The 22,188-nt window shown below is 35.0% G+C and overlaps 1 long non-coding RNA gene across 3 annotated transcripts; it reads left to right on the top strand.

The window, feature by feature from the left end:
- Window positions 1-1,179: 1,179 nt before the first annotated feature.
- LOC113305061 lies at window positions 1,180-4,186 on the top strand. 3 transcript variants are annotated; one of them, XR_003338485.1, is made up of 5 exons: window positions 1,180-1,340; window positions 1,658-1,737; window positions 2,262-2,322; window positions 2,444-2,678; window positions 3,928-4,186. It is a non-coding gene; the product is annotated as an uncharacterized LOC113305061 (long non-coding RNA). The 3 variants fall into 3 exon arrangements; XR_003338486.1 differs by lacking the exon at window positions 3,928-4,186 and adding an exon at window positions 3,114-3,921; XR_003338484.1 differs by lacking the exon at window positions 3,928-4,186 and having other exon boundaries at window positions 2,444-2,928.
- The last annotated feature ends 18,002 nt before the right edge of the window (window positions 4,187-22,188 follow it).

Here is a 22,188-nt window from a genome sequence, read left to right as displayed (position 1 = left end):
GTACACTTGGTTAGTTCACAAAAAGTTAACTGAGGTTAGCCATATAAGTACTTTTATATCAACCATATTCATCTTTCTCATAACTAGTTCAAATGATTCATAAGAACTAGTTGATAGAGTTGTTCAATTGCTTAGGTCTTTATTCATAGACACAATTGAAACAAAATCAGTTTGATTCACTTGAATCAATTCATGAACAATATAACCATGGTTTGCAAAGATTGTATTCCTTATTGGTTTATTGTTTTAAGTTCATGAACTTCCGATTTGAGAAATAACCAGCTTGGGTACGTGTAACTTAACTACCGAATTTGAGTTTAGGAACTCAGCAGAAATTTTCGGTTCGAAAACTTCTGTGAGTACGCGTACCTAAGGTGACTGGTTTTCCAGTTTGTAAACTACAAACTCCGGCAGAAGTTTTCGGTCAGAAAACTTCCGCCAGTACGCGTACCCAACCTGTCTCCTTTACCAACGTCGCATGCACAAGTGCACACAATTGGTTTGCGGCACATGGATTTATACACTAATGTGCGAACACACTATGTATGCTTATATCCATAGTTGGTACATAATCTCAACTGTACATTTCAATCATTGAAACATTCTTCTATAATGTTATAACAATCGTTATTCACGACTATCGTCATCAAAGCTATTTTCAAGATTGAAACGTCATCATGACTTTCTTCACGGATAAAAATGAAAAGTGGTTAAAGCGAAAGCTTACCAACACGTATTTCGAGAAAAAGATAGGCGAGTAAACTCGGCTCGAAATACCAAATGTGTATGTATGAAAACTATCATACTTATACGACTTTGTCTCAAGAGTAGGAGATAGAGAGATAGACTTTTGACTGATAGATAAATTCAAGTCTGCACATACCTTTTAGTCGGATGAAGTTTCACTAGTTCCTCGAATAGTTCTTCGTCTTCGTAATATAATCGCCATGGAGTCTGGAGCTCAACTACACTAATCTGTTCTAAACCGATACTTAGCTACAAGTAGTCTAGAAATCAAGACATCAAACAACATGATAATTGAATCTAAATACCGGATTCTCATTAATTCTGACCCCACCAAAATCCTACGTGGACAACTATAATAAGAGTATTAGCAAATAAAGCTTTCTCATTAATTCTAGCCCCACATGATTACCTTTCCTACTTTTCCACCCACGATTCATTTACATCTCCCACTCAACCCTTAACCCCAATATCTCTATGGAACTGACGAGCAGAAAAAGAAAAAAAAAGGGGAAAAAAGCCTCGGAATTTCAGAACCCCTGTTTGATTTGATCGATCCTCTCAAATTTATATCTGCCCAATCACAATATCAATAGGTATGATCACAACCTCATTAATTTTGGTATCTATTATTGTTCTCCTTGGATGATTTTGGATTTTGCAGAACATATATCTTTACTGGATTTTGCAGACCTGATATCTTTACTTTCCGAAACCCCTTCTCATTTGACCTCTCCTCTGAAAATCGCTTCTTCGTAATCATAATCCCCTAAGAGAGGATATCACTGATTTTGGGTTAAGTAATTTGGTGTCTATTACTGTTCTCCTTCAGTTAAAAAATAAGCAATCACCGTAACCATCTATGTGAATTCATCATGCTAATTAATTAATTTTTGTTTTTAATCTCTTACAGATTCAGGTTAGATAATTTCGACCAAAATAGACATGAATTCCTGCATAGCTTTTGCGTGAGTCAACAAAATGGTTTTCAATGTAAGTTTTTCAAAGTTCATTTGCTCTCAATTAGCTAAGTGTTTCAGGAGAGTAGAGGAACATTTCAATTTAGAGCCTTATTTTTTTGTTGAGATGCCTAAGAATAATTAATATTTAAGTTTTCTACTCAATAAGACCTTAGAGTTGTAATTGATTGCAACTAAATTGGTCACTTTGTGGTTTGGAGTTTTTTATTGGGAGTTGAGAGATCAATTTTCATATTTTTTTGGTTTGCCTTTGTATAATTTAGAGAAATTGTGCTTCCATTCAAATGCATGAAGCTGGGTGATGCTTCCGTATATGCAAAGACAAATTGTTGTTTCATTCAAATGCATGAAGCTGTGGTGATTTTTGTGATGATTCTGCTTTTGAATTTATAAGCACTAAGCAGTATTGCAGTATTATTGTCACATTGTATATAGTCATTATGCTGGGCGTCTTTGTTCTACAAATGCAACTTTTTTGTATGACGAACTGTACGCCAGAGATCCCCACTTCTAAGACTTTCAATTAATCTTTGGCAGCATTTCTTACTCAATCAATACCCATGCAAGATCATTTTTGGCTTAATTTATCTAATATTTGGTAAGGTTTTTTCATTAACGTTTAATAACCTGATTCGGTTGTTTTGTAGTGTCCATATTCATACCGGAGTCAGTAGATTAATACACTAATTCAATATTTTACTTTCTATCTTGCTTTACAGGTTTGATAAGGACCTTACCAGAATAGAGAATCTGTTACCAAATAAGGGGGTGGCCTAAACTAGATATGGGGTGTGGTTCACGTAGGCAGATGAAGAGGAACCAATAGTTGTGGTATCAAAGGGGATCTATTTGAAGAATGGAAGTTGGAAAGTGTCTATTAGTTCCACTTCAATTAAACACAAAATTTACTGCACGGCTGCACCTACACGGTATATAAATCAGGTTCGCTAAGGGGTAAGTTCTCATTAATATTTGATATGTCTAACATTTTAACATTTTAACATTTGATTTTTCTTTTAGTTTCAACAAAATGATTTCAGAATTATAGTGCAGATGTAAAGAATTCTTTTATGTTAAGTCCAGATTCTTTTTGGGTCTATATCTCTCTCTATGTTGTTTGGTCAGGTGTATAAAACCTAATATTTCTCTCAACTATGTTGTTTGTTTGACATTCATTGTGTAAAATATCCTTATCTTTGCCTTATCTTTGACACTAGCTTATAGAATTAAAGAAACATAAAGCAATCATCTGAAACTTCTTTTCTGCTTGCGGGTTAATTCTCGGGCTTTGTTATGTAATTCTATATCAAACTTTTTACTTAAGTGGTAAATTTTTTAGATTTTTTTATGAGTTATGCTACTTGAAAAGGTTGAAATCGTATATGTCAGAACTCAATTGGATAATGAGACTGCGTCCTACGCTCGGGGAAGATGACGAGGTTATGAAAAACATCACCAGAAGTTGGGTAATACTTACCTTTTCAGCTTATTGAAATGGAGAATGATATGACGGAAAAAATGGACCTGATGGAAGCAATGGAATTTGAGCAAGCATGCTTAATCGAAGAGTTGGATATTCTATGAAAGGAGAATTCACAAATATTTAGAATTATTGAGGAATGGAGAATTTGCAGCAGGTTTAATTGGAGACGGCTAAAACAATTCTAGACTTACAAGACAACTTCACCACACTACAACGGGAACTCCGGGAGATAATATCTTAGGGAAGAAGAAAATATGTGACCTGGAAACAGTTTAGCTACAAAAAAATATAAAATCGAGACACTGACGGAGGAATGAGAGAAAGCGACCCTAGAACTAACCAACCTTCATTGCAGGTGGTTGTAGATCCCTTGAGGATGGTTACCGATCAGGTGCAGTTAATAGCAAATTCTTTCAGAAAGTAAACTTTGGATTACTGAACATGTAAGATAGCTGCGAAAAGTCGTTTAAGGAAAAAAAAAACAAACAATCGAACAACTACAACAAAGCCTAAGAGATGCACTGAAACTTGGGTTGCATATGAAAATGAAATTGAGCCCCTTGAAGGAGGAAAAACCGACCACAACTGATGTTAATATTTTTGTTACATTTATAACTGACTGAGACGATTAACATGTAGTATAAGGAAGTGATTTTTAATGCAGAATAACGTGTTGATGTTGCATTAGTAATTGTGAAGAGGTTTTACTGTTTTTCCCAGGCTGTTGAAGCAAAAGGTTCTGGCTAAAAGTCCCTCAGTTAAAGTTGCCTTTTTTTTCCGAACAAGATAATTACAGGACATCAGATATATCTGAACAAAATGAAGCTATCAAGGAATCTGAAGAAGAATGTCGAATGGAACTTGAAATCAAAGGGGAAATATAGTCATCAAATGTAAAACATTAATGGAAAGTCATGAATATGTACAAATATATGTTTTTGTGGCATGTATCCATAGTTTTCTTAATAAAATCCACCAATTTTATAATGAAAATCTGATGAAAATAACACACACACGGTGCGGAGCACGAGTTACTATCTAGTATAGTTTTGACAACTAAACTTGACAAACATGCTTGAGATAGCAACGCATGCGAGTTCGACTGAGCAGTGCTACAATCTCCCCTTTGTCAATTTTAGTGGCAAAACTATCAGTACATATGGATTACAAAATAAACAAAACTTTGTAGCTTCTCGTCCACATGCTTGATCTCCTTGGTGCTTCAACATTACTCGAAAACTTCGTCTTTTCCAAGTACTCCCATGATTTCATGGATGTTCAATTCAGCATCATAGTTGTTGAAGTTCCGTAGCCATAACAATGAGAAAACAAAAGCTCTCGATCATTGTTATACAGTGTCGTAGTATTATTACACAGTATCAAAGTTCTTATATCACAACTTCGACAATAATACTATGGCGTTATGTATCACTCCCCCTTAGTCAATACTTCGTCTCAACCCGAAAACCACTCCCCCTTACATAATGATCCAAAAACCATATGTATTTGTAGTGTGAACTACATATTAATTCTCCCCCTTTTTGTCAATAAAATTGGCAAAGGTACGAAAATGGGATCCTAGTGAAATTTTCATGGAGACAATTCAAGACCAAACAAAAGCACATATCAACTTGTTTTGATGCAATCATATAGCCGAAGCTAAATGCATTCATCACGGAGTTTATAAAGATACAAGATAACTCCTCAAAATTCCACAGCCGCACTCCCCACAAAGATATGGAAATTAAGCGCAAGTTCAAAAGAACTCTCCCCCATTTGATATCATTCCCGAAAGAATAACAAGAGTGACCTTACTTTTACAAGAAAAGAAGGATTTCTTTGGACATCAAAAACCATAAGGAAATGATTTTGTATCCAAAAATTCTCAATTAAACTAATCACAAGAGAACCCATGATTAATTTAATCGGAATACACAACCAAATTAATCACAAACGAATCTATGATTTGTTCAGTTGGAAATGCTCACATAAGAGAACTTATGGAGCCGCACAGTATACACATAAAATATGGATCAGGACAAGATCAATACTGCGTAATATACAAGGATTCATTCTATCTGTATCACTATTTGCATAACGACATACAATAGACATAATCCTCGTAAACAAAAGATTTTAACCTATCTTCCATCAATGAATTGACATAATAGGCTTAACTTTTGTTTGTCAAAAAGTACATCGATCTTGTACCAATACATGTATATCGACATATAAACGAGATAACTTTTGACATTGTATGGGACAATAATAGTTCACATAAACAAACTCACATATCCCATAACATATTGTAATATATAAAACCATAAAGATTAATACTGCAAAAATCATCTTCCAAACCAACTTTTAGAATTTAAACAAATAAATCTAAAAACATGAAGATGAAAACGTTGGACATAGCTATGTGTACTCACAATAAAGGCTATTCCAAACCCTAGTTATCCTTCTTAATAAAAACAAGAATAAAAATTCTCTTAAGAAGTTTCCTAGACAAAAGTCAAAAATGTTTTAACACCAATAAAAAGAGGTACGAGAAACTACTCATCATATTCATATTCGGAGACCATGAAGGTGGAACGAACCTTTTCCATGTCTTCCTTAATATCGGGGTACCTGGTAGTAATCACAAGTAATTGTTCTTGAACACAACTTACTTTGGTATTCAATTTACAAACACCTTTGTAAATTTGGCGAAGAAGCTTCGTAGAAGGATCACTCGAGCCATTAGTTGTGTCACACCTTTGTCTCTTGCAAGCATATTCCTTCATTCGATTGAAAGTACACGGCCGAACAAGCTTGGGGGTTACAATGGAGTTCCCAATGGGTTCAATGGAGAAGTTGCGACAAATACGCTCAATCAAGCATGGATAGCCTAACTTCTTGTCAACAGAAGTCATGTCTAACATTTGAAAAATAATGAATCCAAAAATGTCAAGACCTTTGGTTTCCATCACAAGGTAATAGACTAATTCGATGCAAACTCACGACCCCAACGAGAGTTCTCAGCTGTGGAAGGACAAAGGTTAGAAATACCTAATTTTCCAAAAGACTTTAGAGTAAAATCTAATTGACTAGTAGGAAATTTTCCTCCATTCCACACAACACTTTTACCACAAAGACCTTTTGAAATGGTTTCATGTGAAAGTCTTTCATTGCTTGGTCTCAGAAGACGAAAATTACCCAAAGGGATTTTGGTAATCTTTGAAATTAATTCTCTATTCACTAGAATCCTTTCTCTATTGACCATGGTCTTGAATTACATGTCCTCAAGAACAACATCATGAATGTTGACATAGAAGATTCTAGTAAGAGTATCATAACCTTCACCAAGGCCATCAAAGATGTTTCCAAGCTTGAATTTTTCAAAACAAGATAAATCCTCCTTATACCCACTAGTATTATCCAAATTCTTTTCTAAAATAAACCCAGTAGAAGAAATATTTTCAAATACTTTGCTATAGGATTCATCAACAAATCTAATCCTAATAGAATTTTGTTCAATAGGAAGATCAATTGATGAGGATGAAGAACCTAGGTTATTTGAAATACCTTTTGAACCCTTAACATTCTTCATGATTCTAAAAGGAAATAAGGGTGTGGGAAAGAGATTACTTACTTGAATTTTATCTTGAGAAATCCCTTTACAAGTTGTTCTCCAACAAGCTTTAATGGAGAACAAAAATTGAACCCTAAAAGTTCACGAACGCGGACAGATGAGGGAGGAAGAAGGGTAGGCGTATTCGTACTTCTTTTATACCCACAGTTGGGCTTGGACCCGTTCTCGAACCGCGACCCACATAAGGAATGTAGGTTTTTAGAGGTACACGTACTGGGATAAAAATACCAGTATGAAGAAGGAATACCTGTACAAACCTTTTTGAAAAGCATTTGTCAATAAGAAAAAAAAATTCACAAAAAAAGTCAACCAATTACTTGCCCCATTTCAAGTCATATACAAATGGGGTGACGCCATTCCTGAAATCAGGTGGTGTAGAATGCAGAGAATTTCTCATGCAAATTCTTTGGTTGACATTTGTGGCGATAATTAGGAGTAAAATCATAGTGATAAAACTCAGAATCCGTTGGTCCTTTTTTCTTATGACACAGAGATGACCTTTTCTGATAAATGGTTCCTTTACCAAACTTACATGAAATCTTTTTATCAACTTCAAGAGAGCTGGTAGTTGGAATAGTTTGTACATTATTAGAACATGATTTGACTGGTACAAAACTTCTATCAGAACGATTCAATTCTTCTATGGAATTAAGCTTTTCTAAGAATTTTAAAATATTTTTCAAACGCTCTAAATAGATCCTTGTCAATCGATCATTTATGATAGTATTCCTCAAAGAGATTAAGAGTAATTCTTGTGAGGGTCCATACCTTTGAGCGCTGATCATGTTTTCTTTGACGATTCTCTTTAGAGAAATTTTTAATTTTTCCTTTAGACTGTTTCTTCACATCTAGATTTTCCGATATTCTAGATGGCACAAGATTATCATGAGAGATCGTCGGTCTGAAAAATAACCTCTGAGCAGCCTTTAAGGAACTCTGGTGTGTGTTACAGATGCCATGACCAAGCCTCCCAAAAAGATTTCCCATAGGGATAGACTTTTGAGGATCGGACAAATACAAACTTATAAGGTTCAACGTGCTTGCCTGCTCTGATACCAATTGAAAAAGCGGAGGTATAACAACCACACACAATATTTCGATTAGCAATCTGTATGGACTAATTCCAATATACTTTATAGAGAATCAACTAGACAGTCAGACTCAATCTAGACAAAAGTATATTGAGGAGTTAATATCTCTCTCACTTGATTTGATCTTTACTCAAGCAAATAGAAATCTGCGAGTCTTTATCAAATACAAGGATAATAACTTGGATGGTACCAAAGACCAATCTCCAAGTGTCAATCAATTTAAATAAACAACCAAAGGTTGGATATTATAATTGATTGATCTTAACGCACAACCTGTGATATTTCAATTATAAAACGAAATATAATGCGGAATAGAAATAATACAGACACCAGAAATTTTGTTAACGAGGAAACCTCAAATGCAGAAAAACCCAGGGACCTAGTCATATTGAACACCACACTGTATTAATCCTCTACAGACGCTAGCCTACTACAAACTAACTTCGGTCTGGACTGCAGTTGAACCATAATCAATCTCACACTGATTCAAGGTACAGTTGCGCTCCTTACGTCTCTGATCCCAGCAGGGTACGACGCACTTGATTCCCTTAGCTGACCTCACCCACAACCAAGAGTTGCTATGACCCAAAGTCGAAGACTTTAATAAACAAATTTGTATCACACAGAAAAGTGTATGATAGGTAAATCTGTCTCCCACAGATAAACCTAAGAGTTTTTGTTCCGTCTTTTGATAAATCAAGGTGAACAGGAACTAATTCATAATCCGGACTTATATTCCCGAAGAACAACCTAGTATTATCAATCACCTCACAACAATCTTAATCGTATGGTAGTGAAACAAGATGTTGCGGAATCACAAACGATGAGACGAAGATGTTTGTGATTTCTTTTTATCTTGCCCTATCGGAGATATAATCTCAAGTCAATTATTCAATTGAACTTGTACTATAGATAATGGAAATACCAGATCGCTCAACTACAAGAGAAGTAGTTTCGTCTGGCTTCACAATCCCAATGAAGTCTTTCAGTCGTTAACCTACAGGGTCTCGAGAAGAAATCTAAGGTTAAAGGAGAATCGACTCTATCAAAATAACTAGTATCACACATGAGGTGTGGGGATTAGTTTTTCCAGTTGCTAGATGTCTCCTTTATATAGTTTTCAAATCAGGGTTTGCAATCCAAGTTACCTTCGTAACAAAACATTCAATATTCACAGTTAGATGAAAAACCTGATTTTTCCAAGCTAATATCTTTCAACCGTTAGATCGAAACTTAGCTTGTCATACACAAATGAAATGTGTTTCATTTAGGTTTGAGTAACCTTACCTAAACGTGTACACTTGGTTGGTTCACAAATAGTTAACCGAGGTTAGCCATATGAGTACTTTTATATCAACCATATTCATCTTTCTCATAACTAGTTAAAATGATTCATAAGAACTAGTTGATAGAGTTGTTCAATTGCTTGGGTCTTTATTCATAGACACAATTGAAAGAAAATCGGTTTGATTCACTTGAATCAATTCATGAACAATATAGCCATGGTTTGCAAAGATTGCATTCCTTATTGATTTATTGTTTTAAGTTCATGAACTTCCGATTTGAGAAATAACCAGCTTGGGTACGCGTACGGGTACGTGTACCTTAGCCACCGGATTTGAGTTTGGGAACTCAACAGAAAGTTTCGGTTCGAAAACTTCCGTGAGTACGGTACGTATACCTAAGGTGACTGGTTTTCCATTTTGTAAACTACAAACTCCAGCAGAAGTTTTCGGTCTGAAAACTTTCGCCAGTACGCATACGGGTACGCGTGCCCAACTTGTCTCCTTTACCAACGTCGCATGCACAAGTGCGCATAATTGGTTTACGACACATGGATTTATATACTAGTGTGCGAACACACTATGTATGCTTATATCCATAGTTGGTTACAAAATCTCAACTCTACATTTCAATCATTTAAACATTCTTCTATAATGTTATAACAATCGTTATTCACAACTATCGTTATCAAAGCTATTTTCAAGATTGAAACGTCATCATGACTTTCGTCACGGATAAAGATGAAAAGTGGTTAAAGCGAAAGCTTACCAACACGTATTTCGAGAAAAAGATAGGCGAGTAAACTCATCTCGAAATAGCAAATGTGTATGTATGAAAACTATCATGCTTATACGACTTTGTCTCAAGAGTAGGAGATAGATAGATAGATAGACTTTTGAGTGATAGATAAGTTCAAGTCTCCACATACCTTTTAGTCGGATGAAGTTCCACTAGTTCCTCGAGTAGTTCTTCGTCTTCGTAAGATAATCGCCATGGAGTCTGGAGCTCAACTACACTAATATGTCCTAAACCGAGACTTAGCTATAAGTAGTCTAGAAATCAAGACATATAGTTTTGAAAAATAAACTTGACAAACATGCTTGAGATAGAAACGCATGCGAGTTCGACCGAGCAGTGCTCTAACACTCATAATAACGGTTCGAAATCAAGATTGGCTCAAAGATAAGATTGAGGAAACAAAAGCTGATATTGTTGATGTGAAGATTCAAGTTGAAATGCTTGAGAAACAAGAAGTGGTCGCTGACAAGTCTCTTGAGACATGCTTCAAAAATTTGAACACTGAAGAAACCTCAGTGAACAAGAAGAGCACCACTAGAGATTAAGTTATATGCTGTAATACTTAATCTAAGAAAACAGACATCAATTTTGATTTCTTTCAATGATTGTATTAAGTCTATTATGAATAAAACTATCCTATTATGAATAAAATTATTTGACTTATAATTTTTCTTGTGATGGCTTTTGATTTACATAGCCTGTGCTTGAATGCTTTATTATGTCTATGGATGTTTATGGGATGTTTGATTTCGGTTTTATTACCTTGATATTCGATCTCATAATGTTGTGAACCCTTATGGTTTGGGTGACTTTTTGATTTAGCAGGATTAAGTTCTAGCCCATGTTGGTAGGCTTTATAAAAGGATCATGAGGGGTTCTGATAGAAACAATATGTGAAAAAGTCACAATATGTTGAATCGGTTTTGGTTTAGCATAAAAGCATATGTGTTTCGGTGGTTTTCAACTTTTGCTTGTAATAGTTAAAAACCGGTTTTCAACCTTTCTCTGGTAAAGGTTGGTTGTTGTTATTTTTGTTTTGCATAAGGATGACAACATAATGATATTTCGATATCAATTCTCTATGGAAGAAGATGCAAACATATTGGAGAAGCGGATGCAAAATTTGAGGTAACAATGTTGTTAGTTAATTGTTTTCCTGTTTAAGAAAATCCTGATTTTATTTCATATATATTTTGCTTTTGCTTAACAAAACTTCGGTACAATTGATGATTTATTCCATTATGTGTGTATGGATGTGTATGTGATTCAATTTGTTCCGGTTAAGAAAAACTATTGTTATCCTGCTTTACTGTGTGGTATCAATTGTTTAGGATTACAAAATTTCGGTGCAATTGCAGTGCTATAATGTCTATGTTGTTTCAATTGCTTCCGGTTGAGGTGAATAATTATGCAAGTTGATTTATTTTGGTTTATATGAATTATTTATGGCTTAACGAAAGAAAAAGTCTACGGGATGGATTGTTTAGTCCAATTCGATTCCGGATAAGAGAAGCTAAGTTTATCTTAGTTAGACTTATCAAAGTGGAGGTTTCAGTTATTTAAGTCTAATCAAATGCCTTAACAAGAAATGCTAGTTAACTAACCTAGTACTTGTCTTGTTTAAAACTTAAAGGTCTAAGTTATATGGATAATTAGAACATGATGAGAAAAATAAAGTTATCTTTATTTTGGTCTTATCGAATGAAGCGATTGTATTTGTACAATCGGTTTAGCAAAGGGACTAAGGTGCTTTGTTGATTTTTGGTTTGCTAAACTAAATTGGGAAAATTGCTTCGGGCAATTATTTCCTTGATAACATATCAAAACAAATTACTTTGTTGTTTCGGTTTTGACATTGGTTATCAAAAATGGGGTATGGAACCCTCGTGCTTAACTCTATAGGTTTGCAAGTCTATTTTGAGATTTGTAAGATTCTTTTCGGTTTGTCCTTTATTTTTTCGTTTCTTTGTCATTTTGTGACAAAAAGGGGGAGAAATATATTAAGTAAACAAGTGATATTGGCATTGATTTTATATTGATTGATATCACTAAGGAAAAGGACAACAGTGCTTAAACGTTTATCTAACGAAAGAATGAAAGCATAGAGTAAGGGGGAATAACATATCATATTAATTGGTATATTAAAGACGTGCGGATTGATAAAATCTACCTATCTCACCTTTAGGGGGGAGTATTAACTTTTCTATTATAATGTCAACAACGACATATAAGGATTGAATATATATATGTTATTGTGTTGTTGAATTCGGGAATCAAGCGTATGTGTAATGAATTCTTGTAATTTGTTTATCCATATGATTGTAAGAGTTCTGTCACTAAAATTGACAAAGGGGGATATTGTTAGAGCATAGCTCGGTTGAACCCACCAAGCGTTGGTATGTCAAGTTTTGTTGTCATATTTTAGTGAATCAAAACTCATTTTAAGAGTCGCTTGATTATGTACTAGAGTCAACTTCGTATAAGTTAGCTTGAAAGTATTAGGATATGAGACATTACAAGTATTGCAAAGACTTGAAGAAGTGAAGAACTAAGAAGTTACAACGACAACATCATCCTTCCACTCGAGGTTAGTGATATTTGACTTGAACTGTTTCATTCCCTAACGTATCTTTTAAGTCGTGCATATTGAAAACAAAACTGCGAAGCATGAACACTCTAGATAGACATAGTATTAAGGAATACAATACGAGGTTTATTGCTTAACCATTAAACTTTGTAGATAAGACATCGACATAATCGTTTAAATGCTATTGTGATTATGTATGGGTATGAGGTGAGGATTTCATCCTAGGAAACAATGTTTTATATGTGTTTTAAGGAAGTAAGTTCATAAACTTGTTTATGAATCGAAAAGGAAATCACTAGGCGTTATTGGTATTGTTATTCATTGCATATCTTGTGAACAACCAATATGTGTGATTTAGTATAACCGCTCATGACTTGTTTGTGTTCTTCGTAAAACTATTCACAAAGGCCTGACTTATGTATTGGTATGACTTTTATTAGTGAAAACCGATCTTAAGTAATCACCTGAGATGGTATGATCGAGTTAGTGATTTGTGTATGGCCAAATCTGGGTAAAGGGGAACCGATCATAGTAAGAGGTGCAACACATCACAAAGGGGAATCGATCCTTGTATGAGGTGCAACAAGTTTGTAGCAGAAAGGGGAACCGATCCTATGGACACGTGCAACACATTTTTAGGCAAAGGGGAACCGATCCTATGGACATGTGCAACACATATAAGTTAGATACCATATATATGTGGGGAACCGATCCTAGTACCTAGTCAACCGAATTTTGGAAAGCTAGTGTGACAATGCACTGTACTTGAAAAAGCGGGGGTATAACAACCACACCCAATATTTCGATTAGCAATCTGTATGGACTAACTCCAATATGATTTCTAGAGAATCAACTAGACAGTCAGACTCAATCTATGGAAAAGTATATTGAGGAGTTAATATCTCTCTCACTTGATTTGATCTTTACTCAAGCAAATAGAAATCGACGAGTCTTTATCAAATACAAGGATAATAACTTGGATGGTACCAAAGACCAATATCCAAGTGTCAATCAATTTAAATAAACAACCAAAGGTTGGATATTATAATTGATTGATCTTAACGCACAACCTGTGATATTTCAATTATCTAACGAAATATAATGCGGAATAAAAATAACACAGACACCAGAAATTTTGTTAACGAGGAAACCGCAAATGCAGAAAACCCCAAGACCTAGTCCAGATTGAACACCACACTGTATTAAGCCGCTACAGACATTAGCCTACTACAAACTAACTTCGGTATGGACTGTATCTGAACCCTAATCAATCTCACACTGATTCAAGGTACAGTTGCGCTCCTTATGTCTCTGATCCCAGCAGGACACTACGCACTTGATTCCCTTAGCTGATCTCACCCACAACCAAGAGTTGCTAGGACCCAAAGTCGAAGACTTTAATAAACAAATTTGTATCACACAGAAAAGTCTATGATAGGTAAATCTGTCTCCCACAGATAGACCTAAGAGTTTTTGTTACGTATTTTGATAAATCAAGGTGAACATGAACTAATTGATAATCCGGACTTATATTCCCGAAGAACAACCTAGTATTATCAATCACCTCACAACAATCTTAATCGTATGGTAGCGAAACAAGATGTTGCGGAATCAAAAACGATGAGACGAAGATGTTTGTGATTTCTTTTTATCTTTCCTTATCAGAGATATAATCTCAAGTCAATTATTCAATTGAAATCGTATGATACAAAATGGCAAGATCAGATCGCTCAACTACAAGAGAATTAGTTTCGTCTGGCTTCACAATCCCAGTGAAGTCTTTCAGTCGTTAACCTACAGGGTCTCGAGAAGAAACCTAAGGTTAAAGGAGAATCGACTTTAGAAAACCAACTAGTATCACACAAGAGGTGTGGGGATTAGTTTTTCCAGTTGCTAGATGTCTCTTTTATATATTTTTCAAATCAGGGTTTGTAATCCAAGTTACCATGGTAACAAAGCATTCAATATTCACAGTTAGATGAAAAACTTGATTTATCCAAGCTAATATCTTTCAACCATTAGATCGAAACTTAGCTTGTCATATACAAATGAAATGTGTTTCATTTAGGTTTGAATAACCGTACCTAAACGTGTACACTTGGTTGGTTCACAAATAGTTAACCGAGGTTAGCTATATGAGTACTTTCATATCAACCATATACATCTTTCTCATAACTAGTTCAAATGACTCATAAGAACTAGTTGATAGAGTTGTTCAATTGCTTAGGTCTTTATTCATAGACACAATTGAAACAAAATCGGTTTGATTCACTTGAATCAATTCATGAACAATATAGCCATGGTTTGCAAAGATTGCATTCCTTATTTATTTATTGTTTTAAGTTCACGAACTTCCGATTTGACAAATAACCAGCTTGGGTACGCGTACGGGTACGTGTACCTTAGCTACCGGATTTGAGTTTGTGAACTCAGCATAAATTTTCGGTTCGAAAAATTCCGTGAGTACGCGTACCCGGTGACTGGTTTTCCAGTTTGTAAACTACAAACTCCAGCAGAAGTTTTCGGTCAGAAAACTTCCGCCAGTACGCGTACCCAACCTGTCTCCTTTACCAGCGTCGCACGCACAAGTGCACACAATTGGTTTCCGGCACATAGATTTATACACTAATGTGCGAACACACTATATATGCTTGTATCCATAGTTGGTTACATAATCTCAACTCTACATTTCAATCATTGAAACATTCTTCTATAATCTTATAACAATCGTTATTCACGACTGTCGTCAGCAAAGCTATTTTCAAGATTGAAACGTCATCATGACTTTCGTCACAGATAAATATGAAAAGTGGTTAAACCGAAAGCTTACCAACACGTATTTCGAGAAAAGGATAGGCGAGTAAACTCGGCTCGAAATAGCAAATGTGTATGTATGAAAACTATCATACTTATACGACTTTGTCTCAAGAGTAGGAGATAGAGAGATAGACTTTTGAGTGATTGATAAGTTCAAGTCTCTACATACCTTTTAGTCGGATGAAGTTCCACTAGCTCCTCGAGTAGTTCTTCGTCTTCTTAAGATAATCGCCATGGAGTCTGGAGATCAACTACACTAACCTGTCATAAACCGAGACTTAGGTATAAGTAGTCTAGAAATCAAGACATATAGTTTTGACACCTAAACTTGATAAACATGCTTGAGATAACAACGCATGTGAGTTCGACGGAGAAGTGCTCTAACAATCTCCCCCTTTGTCAATTTTAGTGGCAAAACTATCAATACATATGGATTACAAAATAAATAAAACTTTGTAACTTCTCGTCCACATGCTTGATCTCCTTGGTGCTTCAACAGTACTCGAAAACTTCGTCTTTTCCAAGTACTCCCATGATCCATAGATGTTCAATTCAGCATCATAGTTGTTGAAGTTCCGTAGCCATAACAATGAGAAAACAAAAGCTCTCGATCATTGTTATACAGTTTCATAGTATTATTACACAGTATCAAAGTTCTTACATCACAACTTCGACAACAATACTATGGTGAGATGTGTCACCCCCCCCCCCCTCCCCCTAGTCAATACTTCGTCTCAACATGAAAACGGGATCCTAATGAAATTTCCATGGAGACACTTCAAGACCAAATAAAAGCACGTATCAACTTGTTTTGATGCAATCATATAGCCGAAGCTAGATGCATTCATCACGGAGTTTATAAAGATACAAGATAACTCCTCAAAATTCCACAACCGCACTCCTCACAAAGATATGGAAATTAAGCGCAAGTTCAAAAGAACTCTCCCCATTTGATGTCATTCCCAAAAGAACAACAAGAGCGACCTTACTTTTACAAGAAAAGAAGGATTTCTTTGGACACCAAATACCACAAAATGATTTTGTATCCAAAAAATTCTCAATTAAACTAATCACAAGAGAACCCATGATTAATTTAATCGGAATACACAACCAAAATAATCACAAACGAATCTATGATTAGTTTAGTTGGAAATGCTCACAAAAGAAGACTTATGGAGCCGCACAGTATATACATAAAATATGGATCAGGGAAAGATCAATACTGCGGAATATACAAGGACTTATTATATTTTCATCACTATTTGCATAACGACATACAATATACATAATCCTCGTAGAAAAAAGATTTTAACCTATCTTCCATCAATAAATTGACATAATAGGCTTAACTTTTGTTTGTCAAAAGTTCATCGAACTTGTATCAATACATGCATATCGACATATAAACGAGATAACTTTTGACATTGTATGGGACAATAATAGTTCACATACGCAAACTCACATATCCCATAACATATTGCAATATATAAAACCATAAAGATTAATACTGCAAAAATCATCTTCCAAACCAACTTTTAGAATTTAAACAAATAAATCTAAAATAGGAATTAACGTTTGTGTAATTTACTTTAAATTATAATAATAACAATTATAATTGCGGAAAATAAAAGTAAATGATACAACAAGATTTTGTTAACGAGGAAACCGCAAATGCAGAAAAACCCTGGGACCTTGTCCAGAATTGAATACTCTCAGGATTAAGCCGCTATACAAAATCAAACCAACTTCGTATAGTTGAGACCAAGTAACTAAACCTATAGTTCACCTAGTTCCGTTTGTATCCATGCGCCTCCAACTTGCATTAAGTCACGCACTTGGAACAATTCCTTTGGTTCGTATTCCAAACAGTAAAGGAACAACAAATCTGTTCGGTAACAACTCTTTTCAACCAAGTGATATGAGTTCGACAAAAGGTTCTTCCGTTTATCCCAATAAACTCCTTTGTCGGGTCCTTAGATCTATCCAATAACAATTATCAAAGTAATTGTCAATATTTTGCAATCAATACTTTTAATCACAAAGAATTGTATTGATGCCGATCTACTCAACTAATCAATCCAATCTATCACAAAGATAAAACGATTATAGTTGGATCCTCTTTACCCGAAACAAGTATTGTGCACACCAAAGATTATGAAGCCAAATCAGAAATCTTCTTCGTCTTCAGATCTTCTTAGATCTTCAATAAACACCTGCACATAATCAACTTGAATCTCTTGTGATCAATCACGCACAGAACGGAGTCTCTTAACAATGGATTATCATAGGACGTCTTTAGATCTACAAGCAGTCTAAAGATCCCCGTCGAAACTTCGATCTAGTTTGAGTGAATCTTATATCAGAATAGAAGATTCTCAAGCATAAACAAACTAGGTTTAATCAAAGTTCAACAACCGTTAGTCAGTCAAATCAATCAAAAACATAAGATAAACTGCAATTATTTAGTTTCCCAACAACAGTACTAATAGAGCTTCTCAATCCCAAAGAAGTCTTTAAACCGAGCGGTCATAAGAGATTTCGCCTAATTAGGTTACTTTTCTTTCCGAATAGGTGGCTCTCCACCAGTAACAACACAACTAGGTAGTTTTGCTGGCTCTGAGGATTAGTTTGCTTGAAATGCAAACTTTAATATTTATAAACCATGGAAGTTTGGACACCAAGGAATTTCCAAAACCGAAAATATTCTCAAGATATGCAATATATTCCAAATTCGATTTCCATAATTCTTGGAAATGCACTGTCCAAATATTAACCGAAATCTCTTAGAAAATATCCAACTAGTAAATGCACATTACTAAATTTTATTTTCCAAATATGAAATTAAAAACCTTAATTAAAATATTCTCAATTTATTTTCGATCCAGGATTCTCCTTTAGCTATTAAGGAATATCTTTGAACAATAAAAGATAAGCGTTACTGCACATGTTCAAAGTATGTCGACATCTTTAATTTGTAAGTCCTTTTTCATACTCACAATCTTGGAACCGATTTTCCACATTTCCAAACAAGTTTAGAATTGGTTCATCTGACTTCCAAGAACTATGTGATTGATTATCTTATCAAATCACCAAACATGGGTTTCACGGTTCTACTAAAACAAGTTTCGGTTCTACCTCCATGTGGGTACTAGAATTAGTCACGCTAGTTACCAAAACTTGGTTGACTAGGTACTAGGATCGGTTCCCACATATATATGGTATCTAACTTGTATTTGGTGCACATGTCCATAGGATCGGTTCCCAATGTCTAAAAACGTGTTGCACATGTTCATAGGATCTGTTCCTAATAACTAGAAACTTGTTGCACCTCTTACAAGGATCGATTCCCTTTTTTTGATCGGTTGCACCTCTTACTAGGGTCGGTTCCCCTTTGCCTAGAGTTGGTCATACTAATTACAACAAATCGATCATACCATCTCAGGTGATTACTTGAGATCGACTCCACTAATAAAAGTCATACCAATACAAAAGTCAGGCCTTGCGAATAGTTTTACCAAGAACATAAGCAAGTCATGAGCGGTTATACTAAACACACATATTGGTAATTCAAAAAGATTTGCAATGCAAAACAATACCAATAATCCTAGCGATTTTCCTTTCGATTCATAACAAAAGTTTATGAATTGTACTTCCTTTAAACAAATGTAAAAACATTGTTTCCTAGGACGAAATCTTTACCTCATACCCATACATAATCACAATAGCATTCATACGATTATGTTAATGTCTTATATACGAAGTTCAAAAGATAAGCGTTATACTTCGTATTGTATTCCTTAATACTACGTCTAACTAGAGTATAATCATTCATAGCTGCGCAGTTATGTTTTGAATATGCACGACTTGAAAGATACGTTAGAGAATGAAACAGTTCAAGTCAAATATTACTAACCTCAATTGGAAGGATGATGTCGTCGTTGTAGCTCCTTACTTCTTCATATTCTTCAAGTCTTCACGTAATACTTGTAATGTCTCATATCCTAATACTTTCAAGCTAACCTATACGAAGTTGACTCTAGTATATAATTAAGCGACTCTTTAAATGAGTTTTGATTCACTAAAATATGACAACCAAACTTGACATACCAACGCTTGGTGGGTTCAACCGAGCTACGATCTAACAATATGAAGTTGGTTTATATTTTGTATAGCGGCTTAATTATGAGAGTATTCAAAATTGTACTAGGTCCCGAGGTTTTTCTGCATTTGCGGTTTCCTCGTTAGCAAAATCTTGCTGTGTTTTTTACTTTGATTTCCGCATTATAATTGTTATTATAATAAAGTAAAATACACAAACGTTAACTCCGATATACTTGATAGTGATCCTATAGAGTTTGGTTAGTACCGAACTTATTATCAAGTATCACACTTTGTTTGTCGTATTGTCTCGATCTTGTATCCATAGACGATCACACAAAGTGTGAATACCGAAGATGTTGTATTATCTCGACTTTTTCCATAGACGATCACACTTGGTAAGAGGACTAATAGGTTGAAACAAAAAGATTGTGGTGTATTTGGGTACACTCGTCTTTTCAACTTCAAAAACTTGATTAGGCATGAAAAGCGATTTCAAGTAATTGGGTTGATTGAATGTATTCGTGCCAGTACTATGGAGACGATGTCTAAGAGGAAGCTCGAAGCTAGCAAGTGGAGTACAAGACTTACCTCCAAGATGCAAGCAAGGTTAGATAAGAGGATAACTGACTGTCATAGATACAAGGTGTGACGAGCCAGTGAAAAGGTATTTGAGATCATAAGTAATACCAGGAAGCATACTGTTGATTTAGACTCCCATACTTGCATTTGTCGATGGTGGAAAACACAAAACTTCCCTTGTAGTCATTCTATGAAAACCATGTTGCAGAGGAGGAGGTATACAAGCACATCATTCCATACTACACAGTTGAATGCTACAGAGGGCTCTATTCAAATCCTTTCTATCCCATTCCTGATGGAGATAAGCCTGATGAAGTTTCTCGTACTAAATACATCATGCCTCCCTCTGTTGCACCAAAAATTGGGAGACCAAACTCTGTTTGTAAGCGAAATTACCGTGAAAAGTTTTCAAGAAGAGGAAGTGTGGTCGTTGTAACATGATTTTATTCCATAATCGCAGAACCTGCCAGAGATCTCCACTGGCTCCTTGCGCACCAATATTCAAGGATCAGGCAAGGATTGGAAGGTTCTACAGGATGATGTTCCTATGAATCTCGCAACTGCATTAGACTTCTGAACTTTTTATTTTTCCCAGTTTTTTTTTAATGTTTTTCTTAACTTTTCTTTTATGTTTTTCTAAAGTTATTATTATGTTTTTATTGAAATTGGATGTCTTTAATTAATAATGCTACACTTTTGTTCAACTTGTTTATGCTGCCGTTGTTATGAAACACTTTTTTTTCCGGCTTGTTATGAATTCATTTTTGTTTTTAAGTTTACTGCAGGGTCTGTAATCTTTTTTTCAAGGAAATTATGTTGGTTATGCCTACAGATTTGAAGAAAACTTTTTCTAGTTGCTCCTACATTTTGAAGGAAACTTAAAAAAAGTTGCCTTATGAATTTCAGCCCACTTGTTCCCGTATGATTTCTTTGGTGAAAACTTTTACTAGTTGCTTCCATATATGGAGACAACTTGAGGAAGTTGCTTTAACATACGGAGACAACTTGAAGAAGTTGCTTTCATTTAGGGACACAACATGAGCAAATTTCCTCTAGATATTTTTTTTTTGCAAGGGTCTGTCTCTATTTTTTATCTATCTCCTTTTTTACCTATGCATGCCTCCAATCATTTTTACCTATGCATGCCTGCAATCATATCAAAATACTGTAACACTGAATATAATCAAACAATCTACCTGTAACTAGACAATAGTAAGAAGTGTACTTTAGTTAGATAATACTAACATAATGTTTACAATTAATAGTAATCAAGTACTTCAATCAGTTATGATTTAATCATACTGATAACCACAATTTAATGTTTTACATTTAAATACTAACATGGTACCATAATCAGTTAATAACTAACAACTGTAGTTCAATAAGACAATACTAATAAGTCTACTGCAACTAGATAATACTAACAAATATTCCTTTCTGATATTGAGAGTATACTACCAGCGGACCGAAATATGTTCCTTTCTGATACTTACATTCATCAGTTTGCCTTCAAGATGCGAAACGCCATCTTCACCCTTTTTTTGTTGATCTTTTCAACATATGCTTTCGTTCGTCCTCCTTTTAGATGATCGAAGTTTTCGTATCTCACCAACGTCTTCATAAACATAGAAACAAAAATTGTGCAGTCAGGTTATTGTTCTTGTTGAAGTATTGCAGGAATCTTCAAGGTTTCAACTATTGGTGCACCATCTTGGTTTCTATGTCCCATTTCATTCAGAACTTTACTTAATGGCTTTGTCAAGGCACGGACTTGTCTTGAATGGGCTGGATTATGCGCTATTGAGTTGCATACCTTCCATATGCCTCATTCTAGCACCAGCAACACCCAGTGGTATGGATGTCTCTCTTTGTACATGAACATTGGAACCAATAGCATTTTGTTCTTGTCATCCAATTGGTAATGTTGTCTTACATAATCTGTAACTGCGCTTGACTCTATTGCAGACTCATCTCTTTTGTCTAAGGCAGATTGTATGAGACTCTGCATCAATATAAAAGTTTTCCATTCATATTTTTTTCATCATAGTGCTATGTCATCATCTTATACAAAATTTTATTATATGAACATA

Source organism: Papaver somniferum, chromosome 1, assembly GCF_003573695.1.
Source record: "Papaver somniferum cultivar HN1 chromosome 1, ASM357369v1, whole genome shotgun sequence".
NCBI lineage: Eukaryota > Viridiplantae > Streptophyta > Magnoliopsida > Ranunculales > Papaveraceae > Papaver > Papaver somniferum.
The sequence above is the reverse complement of the archived record's forward strand: the minus strand, read 5'-3'. Positions and strand labels throughout refer to the sequence as shown.